This window comes from Zonotrichia albicollis, chromosome 5 (assembly GCF_047830755.1).
Source record: "Zonotrichia albicollis isolate bZonAlb1 chromosome 5, bZonAlb1.hap1, whole genome shotgun sequence".
NCBI classification, from domain to species: domain Eukaryota; kingdom Metazoa; phylum Chordata; class Aves; order Passeriformes; family Passerellidae; genus Zonotrichia; species Zonotrichia albicollis.
In genome coordinates this window covers 59,312,219-59,335,870 of record NC_133823.1, presented here as the reverse complement: position 1 = coordinate 59,335,870, position 23,652 = coordinate 59,312,219, and the positions used below count along the sequence as shown (strand labels likewise).

General features: G+C 37.0%; 1 protein-coding gene across 2 annotated transcripts in view; it reads right to left on the bottom strand.

Moving 5' to 3' along the window:
• Positions 1-23,652, bottom strand: part of STIM2 (stromal interaction molecule 2) — a 70,084-nt gene that overhangs the window by 45,345 nt on the left and 1,087 nt on the right. The window lies entirely within an intron of this gene.

Genomic DNA, 23,652 nt, shown 5'->3' with positions numbered 1-23,652 from the left:
ACCTCCTCTTAATGTATCAAGTATCAACACAGACAGGCAGTCCATCATTTTCAATATCAAAAAGGAAGCAACTTCCTAGAGTTAAAAAAGCCATTTGCCCTTCATTAAACATAAACAAAAATAAACCAGAATCATGAAAGATTAATTCTACTTCAATACATTCAATTAGACTCCATTTTCAAAAACCACAGGAAGCTAATTTCACAAGAAATGTGATTCTGCTTCCCATAGAAATACATGCAAGTACAACATATAGAAAAAAACCAATTTTAATACATCAGAATTGTTTTCATATATGCTGGGATTTCTATCTTGTTAGGTGTCCTATTGCTGGGCTATGGCTTTCACAGGCAATAAAATACATATGAAGCTGTTCATTCACATCTCTGAGAAACAGTATTTGGTAATAATATTCTGCCTTGTAATTTCACTTTGATTTAATCAAATGTAAGGAACATACATACTCCAGGCTTTATCTCTGTTCTCATGCCCTAAATGCAATACCCTAAAAGCTGACATCCAAAAAACAACTATTCCATGTCAGTCACATCTATCAACCAGCACAAATGTTTTAGTATTTTCTATACCAACACAGTGACTTGTAGGCTGTAAATCTTCGCTTTAATTTTTTTTCTGTCTGTAACAATTTTTAAGTATTTTTTATGCCAAATCATCTGCTGGGAGGAGGCAGACAGCGTTCTTCTGTTCTGTATTTCTAAAAAATACTGAGTACAACTGACATACAGCTGATACCAGAAAACAGGAGCATATTTATGCCATACTGCTCACAACAAAATGCTAAATTCTCTATTTGCTCTACAAAACAAAGAAAATAGTCTTCTCCCTTCATTAACTTAAATTTCTTTACTGAAATTTTAATTAACACATATAAGGTTACATTTAGAAAAGTTTCCAGTTACTATGAAAACAGACAAACATAAAAAATCCTCTTCTGGCATTAAATATGTTTGCTGACGTTCTCTTCATGCAAATAAAATTTTACTAGCAATATCAAACCAAGGCCATAACATTGCCTCTAAAATATTTTTAAACTTACTCAGTTAACACTATCAAAAAAAAAAAAATCAACACTTTTCAGACTAGGAGAATATGCTCAGAAAAATTTCATTCCTATTCAAAAATTCTCTCTAGAGAAAACAGACTGGAGACAAAAGAACAACAGTACTTGCATACATGACAAAGATGAGGCTATCATGAAAAGAGAACTCAACTTTGAAAACCAAGGCTTTTCTAGTTTACTTCAAGTGGTATCACTGTAAATTGGGAGCTTAGTACACTCACCATATTGTAAGCAGATGCAGGTTTTCTCACTTCCTTTACCTATGATAACATTACACACAGCCTACACCAGACTACGCTACTGACCCACTTTCCTACTAGCTTAGTAACCATCAGTTAAGTTTTCAATTTGTCCTTATTTTCTTCTTTAACATTTAAATTTGTTATTCTTAAGATTTGTTTAAAGGAGAAGGTGTCAAGGCATTAAAGGAAAAGTCTTCCATCCAGGCATGTCAGAAATTCAATTTGAAATCTTTCTTTTAAGCAAGTCTATAAATTTACTTCTCTTCAGTGTTTAGGAGCTGGCCAAATTATGTGTTCTTATGCAATGGTGACTTTCTACAAGTTTGTCAAAGCACAAGTTTGACATTCAGTGGTCCCTTTTCAATCAGCATCTACCATCTCTTTGCAAAGGCAGATCCTACAAAAACAACTGTGTCATCATCATTGCCTCCCCTACCCTCTGATACTGAGGCTCCAATTCACAAATGCAAATAAAAATGTCATCCTTATTTATGAAATACTGTGTCCTCATCCTATTTTCTCCTAGGAAGCACTCCGTACTAAGGAAGGTGCTGACACAGCACATTTACATCCCAAAGCATGAGGTAAATTAGAACAGAACAAGAAACAAGGTAAGGTGAAGAAACCCTTGGAAAGTCCTGATCAAATCCCAGAGAGGATTACCTGTGCACAAGTTCTACTTCCTTTCAACATGTATCTTGTGTCAATAGTAAAGAATATCTGTATTCATTCATGCATACAAATAAACTTCTCCTAAGCAATTCCTTGGCAAAATCTGTATGTTTTTACCATCACACGAGACGAGTTTCAGTGGAACTTAAGGCATGCTAAGAGAACAGGGTGCCAAGAATTAGTATGCCTGTAGAAGCCCAGAGCTTGAGAACAGGGCAATAACCATCCAGAAGAAAGAATTCATCTCAACAAGAACAGGCATGTTCATTCCAGAATGAGGATCTCTGTAAAGCTACACTACGTTGTATACAATTGCTTTGTATCTTGCAGTTCCTAACAAACTACGTTTTAGACAAGGAGAAATTTGTATGCACAACCTTATAAGGAAAAAAAACCTAAAAATCTACCTGCATGGCCATGTGTAGCCCCAAATAAATGGCAACCCATACTTTTAAGTGAGATCTATTATGAAAGTCTACACATCTGTCCCATAGCTAGAGCAAAGAAACTCTCTGACACTGCCAGTCTTCTAAAGTTCCAGCAAAATTCCACATTGTTTTGGTAAGAAGCCTCACCTTTCCTTTCAGTGATTTAATAATAGAGATATCTGAGATTCTCTGAGGATTAATGCATTCAAAAAAGTTTTATATGGCTTTATGGCATTTACCAAGTTTTAAAACATCTTGTGAAGAGTTACCAATTTTCATGTGCGGAAGGAGAATGGAAGAAAAGACAGGCTTTTTTGAAAATGTTTTTACAAGCCAAAAAAGTAATTAATGAAAATGTGTTACATAAGTTACTGCACTACAACTGCAGTCATGATCAAAAATAAGATGCAAGATGCTGTTATCTAAGTTGCAGTCAAAAGCAGAGGGAAGGGAAAGAGAAGAGTATGGAAATAGTAGAAAAAGAGACAAGATAGTAAACCATCAATTTCATTGATCTGTTTAAGAGCAGCATAACAAAAGCATCTTAGAAAAAACATTCAGTGTATTGCAAAAATTATTTGCAACCCTAGATAACCTTCAACTTTATCCATATTTTGGCTGGAAAGCTGTAGAAAATATTCCATATATGAAGTGAAATTAATATGCAGAATTAATGCAACGAATAACACCCTGAAAAACCCAAATCCATCCCAGTAGAGTTCAGTTCTTAAATTCAAAGAAGTTCTACCTTAATATGAAAAATACTGAGCTCAGATCTCATTTATTTGTAGCTACCTACAGCAACACCTAACAGAAGGTGCAAACCCTGAAGCAAATTCAGGGCTTACACAGAACGCCCAAAAGAATTCCAACCTTTTCTGAACAGCATCAGCTGTTCCATGGAACCGCACACTGAGCTGGGGCATTGCCTCAAGGTAGGACAGAATGCAATCAATCAGTCAAAACCTTGTCTCTCACACCTGCCAGGAGTAGCTTACCTAGGAAGCAGAGTAAAATTATTAACATACTTAAGTAACAGTACGTAATCAGTCTCAAGTAATAAACAGAGAGAAATCAATGCAACAAACATTGCTTAAGTTTACTAAATGTACTGGCGTAAACAATTGCAAAATTCATTGGCTTTTAAATCTGCAGGTTTTGAGAATATAGAAGTCAGAAGACAATATAAATTATGACAGCAAAATTTAATCTCTGCACTAACAGCTTCTCTGTTCTTCTTTTTTTTCCCCAAGAACTGTAATTATTTCAACAGAAAAACAAAAACAAACTTACGTTTTGGGTACAACAAGTAAGTTACAACGAACAAACTTAAACACTTGTGTTCTTTAAATTCCCTTGTTTGATACAAGACCACATGGTTAATGATTTACTGATCCCTTACAAAGGTTTATGTGTTGTAGTAAAACCTGATTAATAGAATTCTTTTAGCTTGGCAATTGAAATAAATATTACATGACTATTAAAAGCCAAAAACACAACTGCAAGAGCGCTAGACTGGGGTAAAAATTAAGTATATGCTAGTCCAAGTACAGATAACCAAAAATTCACAGAAACCATCAAGTGAAAACATAAAACCCCACAACTTTAATTTAAAAAGTTGAAAGCTGAGTACAATTTTTCAAATTGCAACAAAATTTTGCAAATACATGCAGAGATAATACAAAAATCTACTTTACTAAAAATGCAACCTATGATGCTACTAAAGCATTGCCTGTAAATTAATTATTCCTTTTGCCATCATTTGTGTGCACCCTTCCAGGCCAAACAAGAATAGGTGATTCCACAAATTCAGACCAATGAGGTGACAAATTAAATAACTAGCTCCATAACATGAATTTTCACAGCTTTTTATGCTAAAAGCTAGTATTCCTTTATTCTAAAAACTAGTAACAACTAATTTCTAATTCCTGCCTACTCTCCAGCACATGCAACTTCATATACCCTTTAAAAAAATCTCCTTTAATAAACACAAGCACATGTTCTTCTTACCTGAAAGGGCTTTCTACCTGCAGACCTATTTGAAATGGCTCCAAAAAAGAGCAAGAGGGTAAGGACTTCCATAAAAGGAGATATTTTATATGCTTTAACATCCACTTGCACTTTTCAAATTAGATCAGCATTTGTGTACTTCCATACATGCATTTAAAGAAGTACACACATGAGCACAAATAAGATCTCATAAATAAAAGATATTTGAGGAAACAAAACACAAGCAATTACAGAAAATTAAAATGAAGACAAGTAGGATTTTAGTCCCATTTTTCACACAGACATCTTGATACAAATGAGATCTGAAGATTTATATGTTCTCACAATATTTTATTTTTATTCCCATATGTATTGCTACATAATAAACCACATCTATGCCTCAATATATGCCAAGTTCATACAACAATACCTGAGCACAGGCCCATTGACCTACATATGAAAAACACCTGCAGTAGCCTAGGAAGACCCAGAAGGGAGGAGGAGCTGTTGAGAACAGTTTTCTACCTTGCTGAAAATAAGCCAGATGGCAACTTAGAGCAAACTTGGGCAACAGTTTCACGGTACATTTATCCTTCAAAAAATGTTAGAATTTGTTCAATGATCCCTATCATCTTGATCCAAACCTAAGAGTGCATCTGCATGCTGCTCTGCCTGCACACTGTACATGAGTCTGATTAATCTGCTTCTGCAGTGTAGCAAATTACCCACCCACATGAAGATGTGGCTGATAGAAGCCACACCTCAGAGAGGCTTCAAGCAGCAACAAGGAAATCAGGTCAAACATACAGCCATGTCTGCTGCCTTGTGTCTGCCTGTCACCTCTGAGCCTCCAAAGTAACTCAACAACCTCTCTTTTCTCGGGAGCATCGTCCCAACTCTGGCCAGAGCTGCCCTGCCCAGCCTGCACAAGCACAAAGCACCAGAACAAACTGCAGCACAAGCTGAAGCTGCAGCCTTTGGTGCCTCATTAACTAATCAGGAAGATAACAGAAAGACGATTTCATAAGTCAGTTTTGAGTTCTTCTGTATGGGTGCAAATATTTAACTCAGCTTGCACATGCCTCAAGCAGGACTTACAAAATGAACATAATCACCAGGCTGTGGTCTTGCACACTCAGTTCACCCCTTCTGTTAGGGGACAATAGAGAGACAAGAAATGTGTTGAAACTACAGGAAATAGTATCCCCACAATTCCATATTCAACTGGAGATACAGTAACTCACTAGAATCTAAGCAATGTTACCAAAGGTTTGTGCATAAATATGCATAATACATAAATAAAATGTTTCTTCTTAATAAGAGTTACCCCCCCAAAAATGTGATATCATTCATCATTTGATATGTGAAATGTTTTAGCAGAAATCAGGAAAATTTTGCCTTGTTTGGATCCACAGGAATGCTTGGTCACACAGAGCCAACAGATTCCTGACACAACGTCCTCCAATTGTTTGCTATTTAACATCACGTGTTTACCAAAGATGAGAAAATTACCCCTCCCCATAAGGGGCCTTTTTAACTCAGCCTACCAGAGCACATTGGGTTTTCTCTTCCCTCATCAATACAATATTTCATAAATATGTTCTAGGAGAGAAACAGCTGCATTCAATTCTGTCTGAAAAATACTGACTTTGTTTCTTGAAGGTCTTTGTTTCTTAAAGCTACTATTTTACCTGTAGACAAACTAAACAGCAGTAGATCATACAAAATCATTTTGATAAGCTCTTGTACTCAACAGAAGAGACATGTAGAACCAAACAAAAGACAATCTTCAGAGACAGGATACAAATGCACCAGAGAAATATTGAACACAATGTATGAAGCACTTCTTTTGTACTCAGAGGCTTACAACCCCTTTATGCCTGAAACAAACACTGACTTCCTTTTTTCCTGCTGGAGAGCTGCAAGTTCAGTTGCAGAAATGACACCGAGCATAACAATCTTCTTCCTTCCTACTGAATTTTGCTGTTGGCAGAGGAAAACATGTTAGCAGAAAGCACCATCTATGACAATCTGCAGAGAAATTCAGGTCTGAGCTGCAGAGGGAGATGTGGAGGGGAAGAGGCAGAACAGCTGACCATTGCTGACTGGCACACTAAGTCTCCTGAGGTAATTAAACATACTGGAATGCTTTTGAGAACTTCTTACCAGAAAGATTGCTAATTGGTGTTAACTCCATTAAATTGTTTGCTTAATAAGCAGCTATTAAAAGTTGCTAAACAGAGAAAAGCAGAGGTAATTAAGCCTTCTTTGCTTGAGTACTGCATACCGCTCTGCTCATCTCTAAACAGAATCAGCATAATTTCAAAGAAAGAAAGGGGAAGTCTTCATAAGCAAAAAAAAAAAAAAAGAAAACAAAGTGAAGAAAAACAAACCAAAAGCATACAAAGGATACAAAGGATAACAAAGTGAAAGGAAACAAACCAAAAGCATACTACAAAAAATAGAGTTATTCTCCAACTGACAGTATTTTGAAAAGCTACTAGCTAAAAAAAGATACAAACTAGATACAAACTGTCTTTACAAACTAGATACAAACTGTCTTTACATAAATGCCTTGATATATAGTTACGATTATGAATTCTATTGATTATCATGTCCAAGACACCAATTTTCTTCCAAATGAGATCTACACGATGGAACATAAAGTCGTGTTTATACTGGGTAAGATAAAAATCAAGCAGTCTGGAATATATCTTCACAGTTCAGGACACAAGGCAATTAGTAATTGTTTTTTGTTAGGAAGAATTATATTAAATTGCTGTGAACTAGACTTCTTGCAATACCCTTTCTCAAGCCCCAGGCAGATGGTTATTTCAAGATATTAGATAAGCTATTTATTTTCTGAATTTGTAAGGTAATGACTAGGCTGTTAAACAAGATTTTAATCAGTTACTCATGGACCAGTGCAGGGGGAAATCACACAATAACATGCCTAAAATCCTATTTGTGAATAGCATCAGTTTTTGTCTGACAGAGCAGTCTCTGGAAAAAATACAACTCCCTAAAGAGCAACTGTGGATTTCTACATAACAGCAGCATGGAAAATAAACATGGCTTTTTGCTTACAAAAGCAGACACCAATGTTTCAGTTAGATTTTATCCCACAGAAATTGAATTCTCTGTCCTATCAGGAAGTGAAATTTTAGCAATATGCTTCTGAGTAAGAGTTGACAGTCACAGATGCTCAGCAGAAATGCAAGTTAATTCTTCTATGAAAGCAGTAAAAATAGTGCCCAAGACCACTTTGTTCTGAATCCAGTATTTTGATAGTCTGTGAAGATCTACAGTTATATCCAAAATTTGATTTCATTAATTAATTTCTTTAAAATGGGTTAGGAGAAGAATATGATACATGCATTCTCCTTGTCTGTTATCCAAGTCTGTGGAAGAAAACAAATAATTGTAAGTAAGGCTAAATTATGTACAACAAAGTGAAAAACCTCTGGGATTTGTTGCAGCATATTTTCAGTGCTACTGACTTTTGGACAATCTGTTCTCATGCGTACACTAAAACAAATTCTGCTAAACCAAGTTTTTTAAAAAAGTAAACCTACTCCAAACACAAAGGTGCTTTGTCAGTGAACTAGCTAAGAACTTCCAGGCACGTAACAAAAGTACGCAAGAATATGCCGTGAGTGGAATAAAAAATATACAATGTAACCTGTCAGGCACCCTCAGAGTGGAACATTTCAAAATCACCATATTTCTCCTATAAAAATAAACAACATAATTAAAGATGTTTCTTAATTTAGCATGTCTGCTTTGCTTTGTAATTGTTTCTTCTACAGTTATAAAATTTATACAGCTAAAAAGTATTGTTTACTTACATGAACAAATACACCAAAAGAATGGGAGACAAGGAATAATCAAAGCAACATTTCAGAGCTTCCTGACTTGTTTACTGTGTATGCAAGCCCTCAACCCTACACAAAACCAATCTGTCACCTCTATGTCTTTAGGATAGTATGCCATTAATGGCCGGGGGTTTCTTTCCTAAAAAAATGCAAAAATAACTCAATTTTTTTTTACAATGGAACAGCATGGACAATCTTTGCTACCCTCCTGTTACAGAGTTTTCCCAACCCACCCTCACTCCACTGGCAGCTTTTACTGATTTGCTCTGCCCGTGTTCAGTCTCTGTCTCCTGTGGAACATTCATTAGGCCAGACTGGCAGTCTCTCCTTAGTTACTCTCTTCTTTCTACAACCTGGTCGGGCACCATTGACAGCAATTTGGGACATCACATACTACAGCAAGCAGGAGCATGGAGAGAATGGAAGAGTGAAAACTTTGACATAACTTTTGCTGAAAGCTGACTATGACACTTAATCATGGAGTATTTCGTATCTATGGAACATTCAGTTATTTACTAGCATCACTATACATAAGCAAGGTCCCAGTCAGGGATATTACACTGTCATACTGCATAAAACAGTCTTTTTGCATATATTCAATGATACAGGCATTCAGTAATTGGGCAGAAATTACAAAAAGTTAAAACAAATTCAGACAGTAATACAGCCTTAACTAATCTAAATGGCCGTGCATCATATATATTAAGAACAGATTTCTCAAGTACTCGGCCTCACATCATTTATCCTCTATCTGAACCAAACTACTTTATAAACAATATAAAAGGAAAATCTGCACAGAAATCTGCTTCTGGAATTTTTTTTACTCATTGCTTAGCAAGTTCCATTGGACATTCAACTGAGGAAAAGACCAAAGTGAAGGTAATGTTAGATAGGCAGCCAAAGCCAGAGTCTTCCCCAAACAAAACCAAAAAATTTTTAAAATTACATGACAAAGTAAGTAATTCTATATTAGAAAAATCATCACTTCTAAAAATATTTTGTTATTAAAAGATTTGCATATAAAGAGCTCCCCAGAAGATTTCTAGAAGCCCTAATTACATTAAAAACATTTGCTGTGCTCAGAATTACAGCGCAGAACTTAGGAATAAATGGTCATCTATTACAACTTGCATTAATCAGAGATAACAGACAGGAGTTCCTGCAGATTCCAACGTTAGTCCAAAAAAGTGAACAGCCACTCAGGAGAATCCTGTCAGATATTCCCAACAATTTCTGAAAGATCCTCAAACACAGGACAACTGTAGCCTCCTGACAAGCTGCAAATTATGTTACCAAAAATTCCTGAAGATTCTGGGTTTTCTGTGTCTCTCTGATATCTTTCAAAGACAAGTCTATGCCACCAGAAAAAAAGGCACTGCCCACAACTCTCATCCCTCTGACTGGAAAAAGAAATGAACACTAATGAGCCACTCAGAGCAACTCCAGGGCTGTGGTAGCTTCAAAGGCAGAGCAGGCAGCCCAGCACTGTGCCTGTGACTAAATCAATCACAGCTGCACGATGCTCAACAACTGTGGGCGAGCATATCACAATTTCTAATTTAGCACAACATTCTGCTGTGAAGCACAAAGTGTAACTTTAAGCTCCCTGATGCATTTAATACAGAGGTGGAATTGTTCTTCCTTTTTTCCATAGCTCTGCTTCAGTCTTATCTACTAAGAGAACCATGTTGACTGACGGCAGTCTACTCCTTACTTCTGACACTCTTTATGAACATAGGCAGAAGCTTCTAAAACCAGCTGTGCATCTTATATGCTCCCCCAAAAAAGATCCAGTATATGCTCCCCCAAAAAAGATCCAGTAAAGCAGTGAAATTCTTTCTGGAATCTAGATGGCATTTTCAGTTATGTACTCTTTCACCCAGCATTTTACAAAACCTACACAACTCCTGCATCAAAAGTTTAGCATTAGAGAAATGCTGCTTTACCTTTTCAGTATTCCTGTTCCATTCTAAGCTTGGAGCAAAAAATAAGTGGGAAACCAAAGGAGTTGAGACGGTCTGTTACGGGTGCTTGAACATATAAAATATGTACAGAACATATAAAATATGCAGAACATATAAAATATGTACAGGATTTGATGTTCGGGTGAAGAAAGCAAGGCAAGACACATGCAACAGATAAGACATTTTAAAAAAGAATTTACCAAATATTTTAGGAAACATTTCATCCTAAAAAATTCTGTTACACTGCAAGTCGGATAAAGTTTGTAAAACAGTTCAAAAGCTGATGTGAATTCAAGCATTGATTTTCTCTAGTAAATAAACCATCTACTAGGAAATCTCAAACCTCCTGAAAGTAATGTTATTGCTAACAAGGCTATCAAAGATGACGAGGAGGAGTTAATACCACTTCCCTTTCCATGACTAACATTAACTGCAGCTTCTTAAATGTATTACTGATTGGCTGAAACCTTATCCTGCAACATTTTCAAACTAAATAACAGAGGAAACAAAACTTAAGTGCACTTAGTAAGCATTGCAAACATAAATATCAAATTAATTATTCGTTCTGTAGCATTTAAAGACATTAAAGAAATGTGGCAAAAATCCCTGACTCAAAAAACATTTAGGTTTACATATAAACATATATCCTTAAACAGAATAAAGCTTTTAGAACAGTTCTAATATAAAGCCAGATGAGCAATACTTTTTCACCTGTTTCTGACCTAAGAGTCATCTTCACACTCAACAGAAATCTGACACAGTGAGCAGACTTAGTGGCAAGGTCCATATGCCCAAACAGCATTTCCTATCTCACAACAAAACAATTTAATCTATTACAGAAGGAGCCCAAATGCTGACACCTCAAAAGACCTGCAATGAATCCTGTGCCTAAAAATTCTGGTCAGTAACACCGTGGGTATGCACTTCAACATCTCTGGGCCCTACAAACTCAACAATGTTAAACAACAAATTACAATAATACGACTAGGTGAAGCAGGAAACTGCATAGTAAATGCAAATATGCTTTTCCAACCACATCTTGAAGTTTGCATGGTATGAAACACCAGCTCCCAAATGATGCTGCATTCTCAAAGCCCAGGATAACAACAACAATAGCCTTGGCATGAGCAACAGCCATTCAGAAAAGCCAAGAAGGAAGCAGGCTCACTGCTGGATATTTGCAGTGTGAGAAGCAGCAGCTGCTACTGGTCTGGCTGCTTTCCTCTGCTCTGCACCCTGCACCCCACCAGTAACCACCACAAGGCTTCACCCAGCATTGCAAAAACAAAGCTTTCTGCCTGCCCTGCCAAATGCAAATCATTATTTCCCTATTTCCTCTGAAAGGAACAACAACCAGGAGAATGCCTGAAAGCCTCCCTTTGCATGATAACACAAGTATAAAAATGACAAAAATAAAGTATCACTTCTGATGGAAGTATTTAATCCATATTCAGATATTTAGGTATGCCTATTGTCTTTAAAATCTTCTAGGTTAGGAATGAAATATTGAAGTTACTTTCATTACAATTAAACCTCATAACCATTTCAGTTGCTAACAGAAAAGTACAATCTGTAAAATCAAGGGATTTTGCCTATTTAACAAACTAATTTCAGCTTGTACTTTGAAGTATTCTCTGTTTAACAGCAGTTTGAGATAGGCCAAAGAAGTAGCAAGTCTTAAAATATCCAAGACTATCAGTTGAGGCTACTTCATAAAATAGGTGAACACATCAAAGACAATGGCTCGTTATTCATGCAAATATCACAGGCTACTTAAAACTCTCTCTAAGAACAGCATTTACCTTGCCCTGGCACTGCAATACACTGAGAACTTCATTATTGATGTTGGCATCTGTACCTGACACCAGCATGAATGTCACAACTCACCCTTTACTATGTCTCTGACTTACACCCAGCTCACATACTAACACTAAGAAAAGACTCAGAACTATCCTCTCCATGAGGTATCAAACAACCTGGGGTTAAGCAGAATACTTTAGGGAAATTCCTTATATGCTTTAGCTCCACACAATACAGACTGTTCTGTGGTCAGGTGCTGAGATCAAATTCACTACCTAGCCAAACAAAAGGAGCTTTGAAACACCCAATCAGGAGTATAAATGGCAGCCTCTGAGCTGATCCTAGAACATAGCATGTTGCTTTCCATAATGGTTTACCACTGATTTTTCCAATTCTCATCTGTGTGCAAAAGGCAACAAAGAATTTCATATTTAAGTCAGTCTTCCTCAACATTCTGAATGCAAAACTTGCCAAGGTCTGTCTTGATAGTTAAATATGTGCTCCTTTCCAGCTTCTAACCAGTCTCTTACTACATTTTCAATTAACTTAAAAGAATTAAGCTTATCCTTTATGATTATTCTAACTACAGCACAGACCTGGAAAAGCAAACACAATTTTCACTCCTTTAAACATCATATTTCCCTTAATTTTTACGTGCAACAAGTCTTCGTTACCAGCAGAATGTTTCACTTCCACTTTTCATTTTAGTTGCGTACATCAACAAAATTTTGAAGAAGGCAAACTGAACTAGACATAATTCAAGAAACATTTCTACAGTCAGCTTCCAGAGCACACACAAGACCAGACAGTTTCACTTCAAGTATCCACAATCATATAAGCAGTGAAACAATTCTTCTCTTTCCAATAACCTTTATAAACCTTTGGGGGCAGGGCACATGGTGGACTGAATAAAAAAATACAAGAGACCACAAAGTCTGAGAAGTTAGTTATGTTCCCTCAGTATCCTACAAATAAGAATGGCCTGGTAGTAACTACAGAGCAAATGCTCATTTTCTGAACTAATTTGGATGAATAATCTTCAAAAATTAGTTGACCAACCTGCAAAATCGTCACTATCACCTAAAACCTTGCAGCTGCCTAAAATCTGCACTCACAGTCAGACCTGAAGGCAAAAGACCAAAGACAGCAAGCCACAATATGTGATCTTTAAGCAGTGACACTATTACTGAACTCTGAAAACTCTGTATATTCAGTTGGTATGCTTATTCTCTGCCTGAAGTCTTCTCAAACACTTCACAGAACCTAAAAACACAGTAGCAAACAACAAATTATCAGAATTAAAGAAGCACTTCTTAAGACATTTCTACTAAAGCATAAAGAACATCTATTCAAATGAACAATCAACTATTACATTCCTATTAAAAGAATAAAAACAATAATTTGGACAACAAGGCAATGCTGTCTTGTTCTTTGGCTGCTATACAAATGTTAATGTGCTGCTGACAGCCTTTTGAGTACAGAAAACTTAAGTATGAACTAAGTAAGAAAATAAAAACCAAAAAAGTCATTGTGATTTTGCTAATTTCTGCCAGGAAAGAAATTTCAGTGTTAGGAGACTGCGAACCAATACAAATCAACAGCAGAAACACAGTTCAGTAAAATCAATTTTAAAAGTAAGTCAATGCCAGCAAAAATTTTGCTAGTCCTCAAACTGAAAACACCAAATTAGTTACACCTCCCAAAACCTAAGCACCTAAATTATGATGCAGCTTACTGCAACATTATGACATTCTCCTCTAAGTACTCTAACCTTTATTCCTTCTACTTTAGCAATAACCCTCAACATTTGCACAAAAAGAAAAATCATGGAAATCACAACTATACTGTCAAATTGTTTTGTCTCAAACAACACAATCATACCTGTAATTTCACAGAAGATTAGCAAAAACATATGAAATAGCCACTCTTACTCCAAGGTGTCCACCCAACTCAATCTTGCCAAGAACTATCTAGCAGCAAATGATGCAGTACACAGGGTGATAGCAACAACAATTTTTCCCCCAAACAACACATTTTTCTTTAACAAACAGTCCACTGTAATGAGATTTCAAGCTCAACCGTACCTGTTCATGCAGACATGTTCTCCCATTTCACCCTAGAAACTGAGAAGCAGGGCAGGGATATTTCTATTTTCAAACATTCTGCTGATTTTACAATTAATGCCTCCGGGTCTTACAGCATGAAAATAGGTACTTGTTTTCTTATAGTAGCCTGCTTTATAGTGCTCATTATTTCAAAAAAGGCCTACCACACCCTTGCTACCTCCCTCCTAAGACTTGAAACCCATTTGGCCATCACAGGGCTTTTCCATCCCGCCCTCCACCTTCTGGGCCTTCCTTGCTTCCAGCCCAGTGTTCACCCAACCTTTGCTTAGCTAATTGCAGTGTATTATTCCAGCAACAACTGAACTGCTCAGCATGAGGAAGAAGACATGCTGAAGGCCTAAACTGCAGCTGCCTTTAGCTTCTGAGGAACAATGGCCACAGGGCAAGTCCTTTAACACCAAGGACTCCTACTAGCTTATCTTACACAAAAATATGTATATAAAAGCACTGGCAAGCTTGATTCAAGTATCTTAGCTCAGCTGGTTAGAGCATGGCTCTAGTAACACCAAGGATGTGGGTTTAGTCACAGTATGGGTCATTTACTTAGGGGCAGGGACTCTATGATCCCTCCAGATCCCTTCTAACTCAGAATATTCTTTGTGTTTCTGTGTATTTTCTAGTTTAACATATCCTTTCAAGAGACAATTGATTTCTCAGTATTCATAATTTGTAGTATTTCTTCCTGACCAACACCCAGGCTTTTTCCAAAGAACAATCCACAATTACTTCCAAAAATCTCAAGTATAACAGCTAATCAGAGATCCATTTAATCAGTTAAATCAACCCAAGAATACACTGAATAGTACAAAAGCACTCATTAAAGTAAACTCCCTCCTCTTTTCTCTCCCTGAACTCCTCTTTTGCCTGTCAACACCACGACCTCATCACTCTGTCACACAGCATCATGAAATACTTTCAGAGACCTGTGCAAGCAACAGCAGCTTAGACTGAGTCCCAGTTCATCCCCCCACTCCACTCCAAGCTCCCAGTCATTTCTGATGCTGCATTTGTAACCATCTAGAACTGTGAAGATGCATCCTTTTCCTTCCCAGTAGGACAACACAGCACCTGGGATTGTTCACAGCTGTTTTGTGATTTCTGAAACCTGATCACAGAGCAGGCTACACACAGAGCTCCCACTCTGCTGGAATAAGGAACTCTTACCACTTGTCAACATCAAGAGAAGTCTGAGCCTTGACTGCTGTTCATGGGATACTATAAACAGGCATGAGGCAACATAAAACAAACTTCCGAGTGCTTCAGAGACAAAAGAATAACACATCACAGATGCACAGTTTCTTAGGATGTTTACTTAATAAACAAAACAAACTAGTTTTACTTGGATTCTTTTATAAAAGTAAAGTAGTCAACTGGATGCATTTAGAGTTCTGATAGGTGGGGATTTTAGCTTACAAACATCTACAGCCAAATCAGAATGGGACATGTTCTTATTATCCTGTATTAATAAAATCTCATTTCATCAGTTTCACTTAATAGAAGTAAATAATTATGCCGGCCAAGCCATTTTAATTTTGAGATACAAACTCTCTTACAATAACTCAACAGGCACAAAACAAATTAACTCCCAAAACAAAAATTTCATTCCCAACCATCCATTTTTCTGCAAGCAAAGTTACTATCATCTACAATAACTAATCTCTTTAAGGAGCCCTACTAAAATCACAGCTCTACTGCTAATCTAAAAGCTTCCCCAAGTGCTATGGATAGCCAAAGTACTTCCTTGTCAATTCTGAATGTCATTTTTCAGATCCACAGCTGGTAACATCTGGGTAAAATGTTGCTTTTTTTAAGTTAAGTCTCCCCTACCCACTTTTCTCAACTGCTGTTTACTTTGCACGTGTAGGCTTCCACTAAAATGGCTAATAATCATTTCCCCCAACACTTTTATCTCCTCACAAGATGCTGTTGTGCAGCTGTGCACTGAACTGAAGCAAAGACCTGATTCTGATGAAAAACCCCAGCTTTCAGCTCAATCAGTTGCCCGAAGCAGACACCTGCAGACAGGATAAGAGAGCAGTGAGAACACCCAGAACAGGCAGGGAGGCAGAGAAAGCAGCGAGCACACAGGAGGAGCAGCCCCTCCTGCAGAAAGAGCCCATTTCGAGGGCAAGGTAAAGCAGCCACAAGGCCAACCAACATCCCCTACAGCAGCACAGCTCCAGGTCCCCAGCCCTGCCACTCTAAAGCCAGTCAGCAGCAGGGGAGCTTCACAGGACCAAAACCAAAACATCCCTTTACTTTAAATGCAGTCTTGGAGTGCAATCCCAATGAATACACTCATACACTCAAGCAATGGAATCCTTTTCAGTGGCTCTTATCTGTATTTTAGACTGACATTTTAGTGTGCTGCTTCCAAAGTAACTAGAATACCTCCTACAGCACAGATAGTTTCAGTAAATATATTCAGGGAACATGAACCAGGTATCAACAAGAGACTGAGGCAGCCAGGTTCCATAAAAATACTGGCAAAGGTAAGCTTTTCAAATAAAAAACTAAAAATACACTCTGGGAAAAACAGAACTGTCTCTATACATTTCATTTGCAACTAAAATCCACCAGTAGGAAAGGATATAAATATATTTTTCCTTCCTGACACTTAACAATATAAATTTTGGAACTATATGATATTATATAATTTAAATTTCATATTTAGCAAAACAGTAAAAAGTACTTGGCACTAAAAAAAAGCAATTTCATTTTCACTTCAAAACAATTTTCAATACTTCAAGCAATGAAAACAACTGAAGCCAGCAGTATTTTCATATAGACATACAATGTTACAGCAAGAAGTTACCTTGCAACCTTCTATATATAGCAATCTAGAATTAAAACTATGCTAGAAGGGAGACTCCTACTCAGAATAACTACCTTTCATATTTGCTTAAAAATCATCACAGAACACCTGATTTGCATATGCTTTTTATTTGTTAACAGTATAGTACTTCTTGTTTGTTGTTCTTCAAATGAAAATACTGTGTAACACTTCAAAATGAGGAAAAACTAATCAAGCTTGTCATTTCCAGACTACTACAGAGAAAATATTCTTTTTATATGCTTTAGATCTAAGCACAAAAACAGAAGACTCATCTACTTAATGCATCTAGTGAGGGCAGGAGGGAGGAATGCATTTCAAGTAAAGCCTGTGGCTTGGACAAAAGAAAATTCAGACTGACAAAAGTTATTAGTCAAAGCTTGTATTTCCCCACCAAAGCTCACTGAACATACTTCTGTATGAAAACTGAGTATATCTCAAAAATAATCACTTATTGAGCCATTCACTCATTTGTCAAGGCTACATATAATTTTAAAAAAAACAACCATACAAAACAAATCAAAACAAAAACAAATTTTAAAAACAAAAAACACACCATTCAGGAGATATTCTTGACAAATATCCAGGGAAGCAACAAGGAGTTATTTACTATTAAAAATAAAATAACATTTTTGTGAAAATTTCTTTTCTAAATAACATATTTATCTTGCAGGAAACTGAATTTAAGTAATTCAGTTCACAGAGCCACTAGATGGAACTGAGAAAAACTATTCCTTTATGTGTTTAACACTTGTTTAATAACTGCATACAATTAACCCCTTCCTTTACTCTAAACTACAAAGTGAGAAGGAGCATTCAGACCACACTTTCACCAAGTTTCCCCTTTTAAGGAGAAAGTACACAGAGCCTAGAAAACCAAAACATCTTAAGCAAATTTTTATTCAAGACAACCTTGCTTAAACTAATACTCTATCAGAAGGTTTGTTTGCTTTTAAACACAGCTTTAAATAGGTTAAGGTAACCTACTGTTTTTAGTAAACAACTCAGTTCTTGAGGCTGAGAACATGACAATTTCTTACAAATGAACATTAACTACAGAAACACAGCACACACAAAAAATAAATCAGGTATTAAAATTTTAGCTGGAGACAGTACCAGAAGGCTGGGCTGCTGACAATTTTTAAATTATTTATGATGCATAAGAAAAGGTAGGAAACAGAAACTGTTGCCTAGAGGCAAAGGATCAAAGCTATCTTTGCATTGCTATACATTCTGAGCTACTGCAGAAGTTAAGCTTAACACAATCCAGCAACAATTCCAATTGTTGCCTCAACAACAATTCCAATTTACACAAGTTTCTGTGGTGCTGCTTGTGGTTTGCAGTACAAGCTGCAGTAACTCAGTGATGGTTCCCTTCCCATCTCAACACCCAGGAATCACTGAAGATTCACCTGCAGGAACAGAACACTGCCTGCATGGAGAGAAAATCTCCTGATATAAAAACCTTGGCCAGACACCGCAGGAATGAGATCAAAAAGGTCAGTGGCTCTTACCTCTTAATTTGAATTCTGTTGAAATGAATGAGTCAACAGTTCTGAGTGCTGTGAGCTCTTAATTCTGAATTGTACTGACAAGCACATTATCTTCGATTTCCCAGATGAATTTTAGTTAAAATTCTACATCTCATTATACAGATTTAAAGACGCCTGCCTCTACCAGGTCTCTGAAAAATGCCAGGGATTTTTTGGATTTGAAGGAAAATGAGCAAGATCCAGAGTAAAGGGGCAGGGGGAGGAAAGGTATAAATAAACTCTCTTCAGTTAAGTTTGAATTGCTCAGAGAAATCAAGTGAACAAGGGCAAATTTTCTGACAATCACCACATTCTGTTTGTGCTGATTCTAAATTCTAACACCACATTATAATTTTATTCACCCCTCCTCTTTCAGATATGCAGTTTCCATAGGAACTGGCACTACTTAGTAGTAACCAAAGGCAGAATAACACTAACTTATGTAATAACTTGAAACTTACCTTGGTTTCTAAAATAGGGTATATGCTTCTTTTAGAACAACAAACTGTGTGTTTATTAATTTTTTACGCATTCCCTATGTGGTCAAGATAAATATCTCAAGTTTCTGTATTTCAAAAAGCCAGTTTCACAGACAGGTTGTAACAGACTAATCCCAATGAAGTCTTCTCATATATCAGGATTTCTGCAGTAAATTAGTCAGCACTTATGTAAAATAATAAATTTTTGACTTTGAAGCATCTTTGACCATGTACTAATAATTTTTTTCAAAAAATAAAAGAAAACACTAGTAATTTTCTTAGCTTCCTCACATCACAGTTCTTTACTATGCATTCTTCTTCCTAAATATTGATTGAGAATGAACACTAAACACAAAAAAGATGTAAAGATGTCCAAGCTAGAGAACATTACCTAAAAATCAATTAGAAGACTATCAAACTGCTTTCTTCATGCAAATGGTAAAAAAACCCAGTATTTTTAGGTGATTTTCATAGTTGTAGTATCATCATAGGAAATCTTATCAAGATAACTGCTCCTGTCACTGGGCACAGTCCCCTTTTGACAAACACACGGCAGCTCTGACAGATCAGCATCCCTGGAGTCAGGCAGAAGAAAATGAGTCATGCCCAGGCTGCGTGGGCCCAGCTTTGCAGAATCGGGTAGGAGGTCCTCAGAAAAGCAGAGCTGTCTTCAGAAAGCTCACAGCTGAAAGGGCAACACAAAATCCTGCTGCTGGAGAGATGACAGAGCTCCAGCATTCCAGGGAGCAACACTGGGGGTATTAAGAAAGGGTCTGCTACATACTACTACTCTAACACAAGAAAAAAATACCAGCTAAATAACCTGACTAAATCAAAACACTCAGAATGAATCCTCAGAAGAGGTGAAGGAACATCCTCACAGGACACCAGAAGGTGCAGAACACACTGGCAGAAGCACTGAAGAGTTACAATCAAAACACTGGAAGGCTGTAAGGCAAAAAAACTCAGCTAAGGGCAAAGGAAGTTACAAGTGCTTGCTGTCTAATCTCTGAGTGGGAGTCCAATGTCACTAAGCTACATAAAGGCCAGGATTTTTCCTGGTTAATTGTTTATTAATTATTAATATTTGTTTCAAAACTATCTACAAATCCAGTCACTTACAGCTTTTTTAACTGTATCTCACAGTTATGACAATGCAACTGCTGACTGAGCTACCAAAACACAGATCTCTCCTGAATTTCTTCTGTTCTTCATCACTAAAAACAAAAAACATGCTAAGAAATTAAAAACTTAATTTAACTGAGAAACTCATTCTATTTCAAAGACAAATGACAGCATTGAGATGCTATCAAAAAGTAAATAGTAGCTTGAAGTCAACACCCTTTAGAGACAGGACTTGAAATTAGTCCTCCCACCAGAAACAAGGAGCTTTTCTAGAGGCAAACTGAAGAAATGGAATTGCAAAAAAAAACCAAAAAAACCCCAAAACTGTAATGCTGAGTCTCCATAGCTAGAGAAATCTACTAGCAATTTACTAAGAAAGCAATGGAAATCTCATAGCTCTCAAACTTTTAGGACAAGTGCATGCCAAACTAGTCATGCAAAAGCATTTCACCACGTGCCGAATTCACCATCCTCTTTGTATTAGCTCACCATACAATGAAGTCTCACACACAACCACCACATTCCAAATGCATTATTCAAGCCCCAGAAAGGTCACTGATGGGAGTTTCACAGCCACCTTAGTGATAAAACCAGGAACAGCTCTGTTCACACTAGGTGCCATCACAGGAAGCAGACCATCCTTGTTCCCCTCTCCTGACACCAGGGTCCTCCCTCTCCTTTGCACTGGAGCTAGGCTGAAAGCAAGTTAGGAAACAGTCTGATAAAAACTCAGTTTTACCTCCTGCCTGTGGTTCTTGTCACATTCCTGCAAGCCAAGCCACAGACAGTGCTCATCACACCACCAGGGCAAGTCAGGTAGTACAGAGCAGAGAGGAGCATGAAACTCCTTCCCTCCCGCTGGGTTTCCAGCAGTGGGGTGAGCATGACTACTCCTACCAGCTCTCTTCTGGTAACAGTACTGCCTGCATGACCAGCTGAGGTCAATCCAGAGAAAAAAGCCCCACTTAAACAGCCACCCACACTAGAACAGCTTAAGCCAACTCTAGAGTTGCAGCTAAAAACACATTTTCCAGAAACCTTCACTTCTCAAATGCCAAAGCCTGATTAATTTGAAGAGCTCAGAGTGTTAATATGATGGCTAAGTTCCAGAATAAAAATGTAATTAAAAGAAAAATGTTTGAATTACTAAAAAAAAAAAAGGTTACATTAAGTTGCCTATTATTTCTTCAATGCAGTGCTGTAGTTAAAACTGGTCTCAAATATTGTGAGACATAATTAGAGAGAAATTTATTAGCCAAATACAGGTGCAGGATCTCTGTTGCACCCAAAGGCAGCCAAACTAATCCATGATCATGGATTAAATTTAAACATGAAAATAATCCAGAATTACAAAGCAACTTAAAATTGGGTGAATATAAAAATGTCAAACCCAGTGCTATCTTCAAGCTTAGAACAGAAAGTTCCTGAAAACCTTCTACCAAATTAAGCAGTGAACAAGCAGAGCTGGAGTGAATAGCAAACAGCCTCATGGTGCTCCCTCCAAGGGAGACACAGTTCTGCTGGTCCAATTTTCATAATCATGACTAAATACCTTCAGGCACAGTCAAGTCACACTACATATTCAGCTGTCATTTAAAAATACTGTGAAAAAGGCACACACACAGGAAAGACAACAGTAATGATAATCTATATATTCATTTAAGTAAATACCTGCATATCTGATAAAATATGGCAAAAATAGAATCATAAGCTCTCCCTCAGTCCTAAAACTCATCACCACACATCCCTTTTCTGTCAAACATCTAGATTATCTTTGCCAGCTTCCTCTCTAAGCCAATAAAAACCTCTGATACTGGGAACCTGTTTAACAATCTACACAATTTGACTGTTATAGGTAAAAACTTTCCAGCCTATATTTAATCTAAATCACACCCACAAAAATTTACTTCCTCTTAACCTACACCCCAATCACAAGAAAGTTAAAAAAAAACCCAGAAAAAAAAGCTTTAAAAAACTTGCAGTGCTTCCGTGAACCATTTCTTACATATCCATACCACAGCTTTTTCCACCACATCAAAATAATCCAATATTTTAATAAAATAAAAAAAATTTATTCATAGGTTCTCAACCTCTCAAGCCACATGCTTTAATACTCAAACCTAGACACAAAAGTGCAATCAAAAAGGAAATTAAAAGAAAAAAAAAGAAAAAATAAAAAAACCTTCTGTACTTTAAACTCAATCAACATATCCAAGGATGGCATCTACTTTTGCCAGCTGCATGTTTCTCATTCGGACCAATTAGTGACTAGAAGTCCTGAATTATTTCCTATAGCTCTGCTTCCCAAGCATCTCTATCTAAGCATCCCATAGCCTCTTCCTAGCACAGCATTTTATGGGCATCAACTTTTTATCTTCTGGATTGTACTTCTCAAACCAGTCAAAATTAGTGAATTAAGAGTTTGTTCTGTTATTCTCCAGACAAGTGTTAATATTCTCTCCTAACTCAGCAGCATATTTGCAACTTTCACCTTTTAGGAAAATGATAGATAATATAACTAAAATCACCCCCTGAAAAAGCCATCTGTTGTTTTCCAAATGCTCAAGAGTTCTTCCAGCTTTGCAAAAAATAACTTAAAACTATTTGAGAGTTAGTTAGATAGGCAAACAACCTCCATGAGAAATTTAAACATGTATTTATTACATGTGGATGAACACAGAACTATGTTGAAACCTCCTAAAATTTAAAACGGTTTGTAAGATGGCTTTTAAGCATATGTATTTTCCAGAGGATATTGTCATGTAACACAATAAATCCCCTTAGAGCATGTTAGATTTCTCAAATAATTGTATTTCTTCTTCACCAGTCACTACAAAGTGGAAGAGAACACCACTGATAGGCATCTCAGTACCTTCACAGTCCATAAAACATTAAAAAAATTTGGTTTTTTCCATACAGACTGGCACATCAAAATTGATTAAGCACAAAATGTAGACAGCATCAGCAGTATTCATAGTAAGAACCGCTTAACACCACCTACAACCAGATCAATCACAATCAAAAAGCAGAAAGAGCTGTTCTGATACAGCACTTCCACAACACCCCTGGGAGGTACAACTGCTGCTCCACAGACTGCGGATGTTCCAGCTTCCTTCGGTTCATCCTGCAAGCCAACAGTCTGGACAATTCACACTGCAGGAATGTCGCGTTCCCCGCTAGATCACGTAGCCTTGCATCTCTACCTTGGAGTTATGTCATGACTACTGCTGAAGTTTCATTAATTCTAACTAAAATTCATGTCCTCAAGGTGTTGGGCAGAGAAGAAACCTAGGTGTGTGTCATCAGCTGAAGTTCAACACTTTCCATTCAGGGTGTCAATAATATTCCAAACAACATCACAAGTTTTTCTCTGAGAAACGCACACTACTTTGATTCTGAAGGGATATGGGTTCTTCTTGTTTCGTCCACCTTCCAAGTTCTTCCTTTCAATTACAGAGCTTTTTGAAAAGCACATTATGAGACTGGACAAACTTCTAAATGTTTCC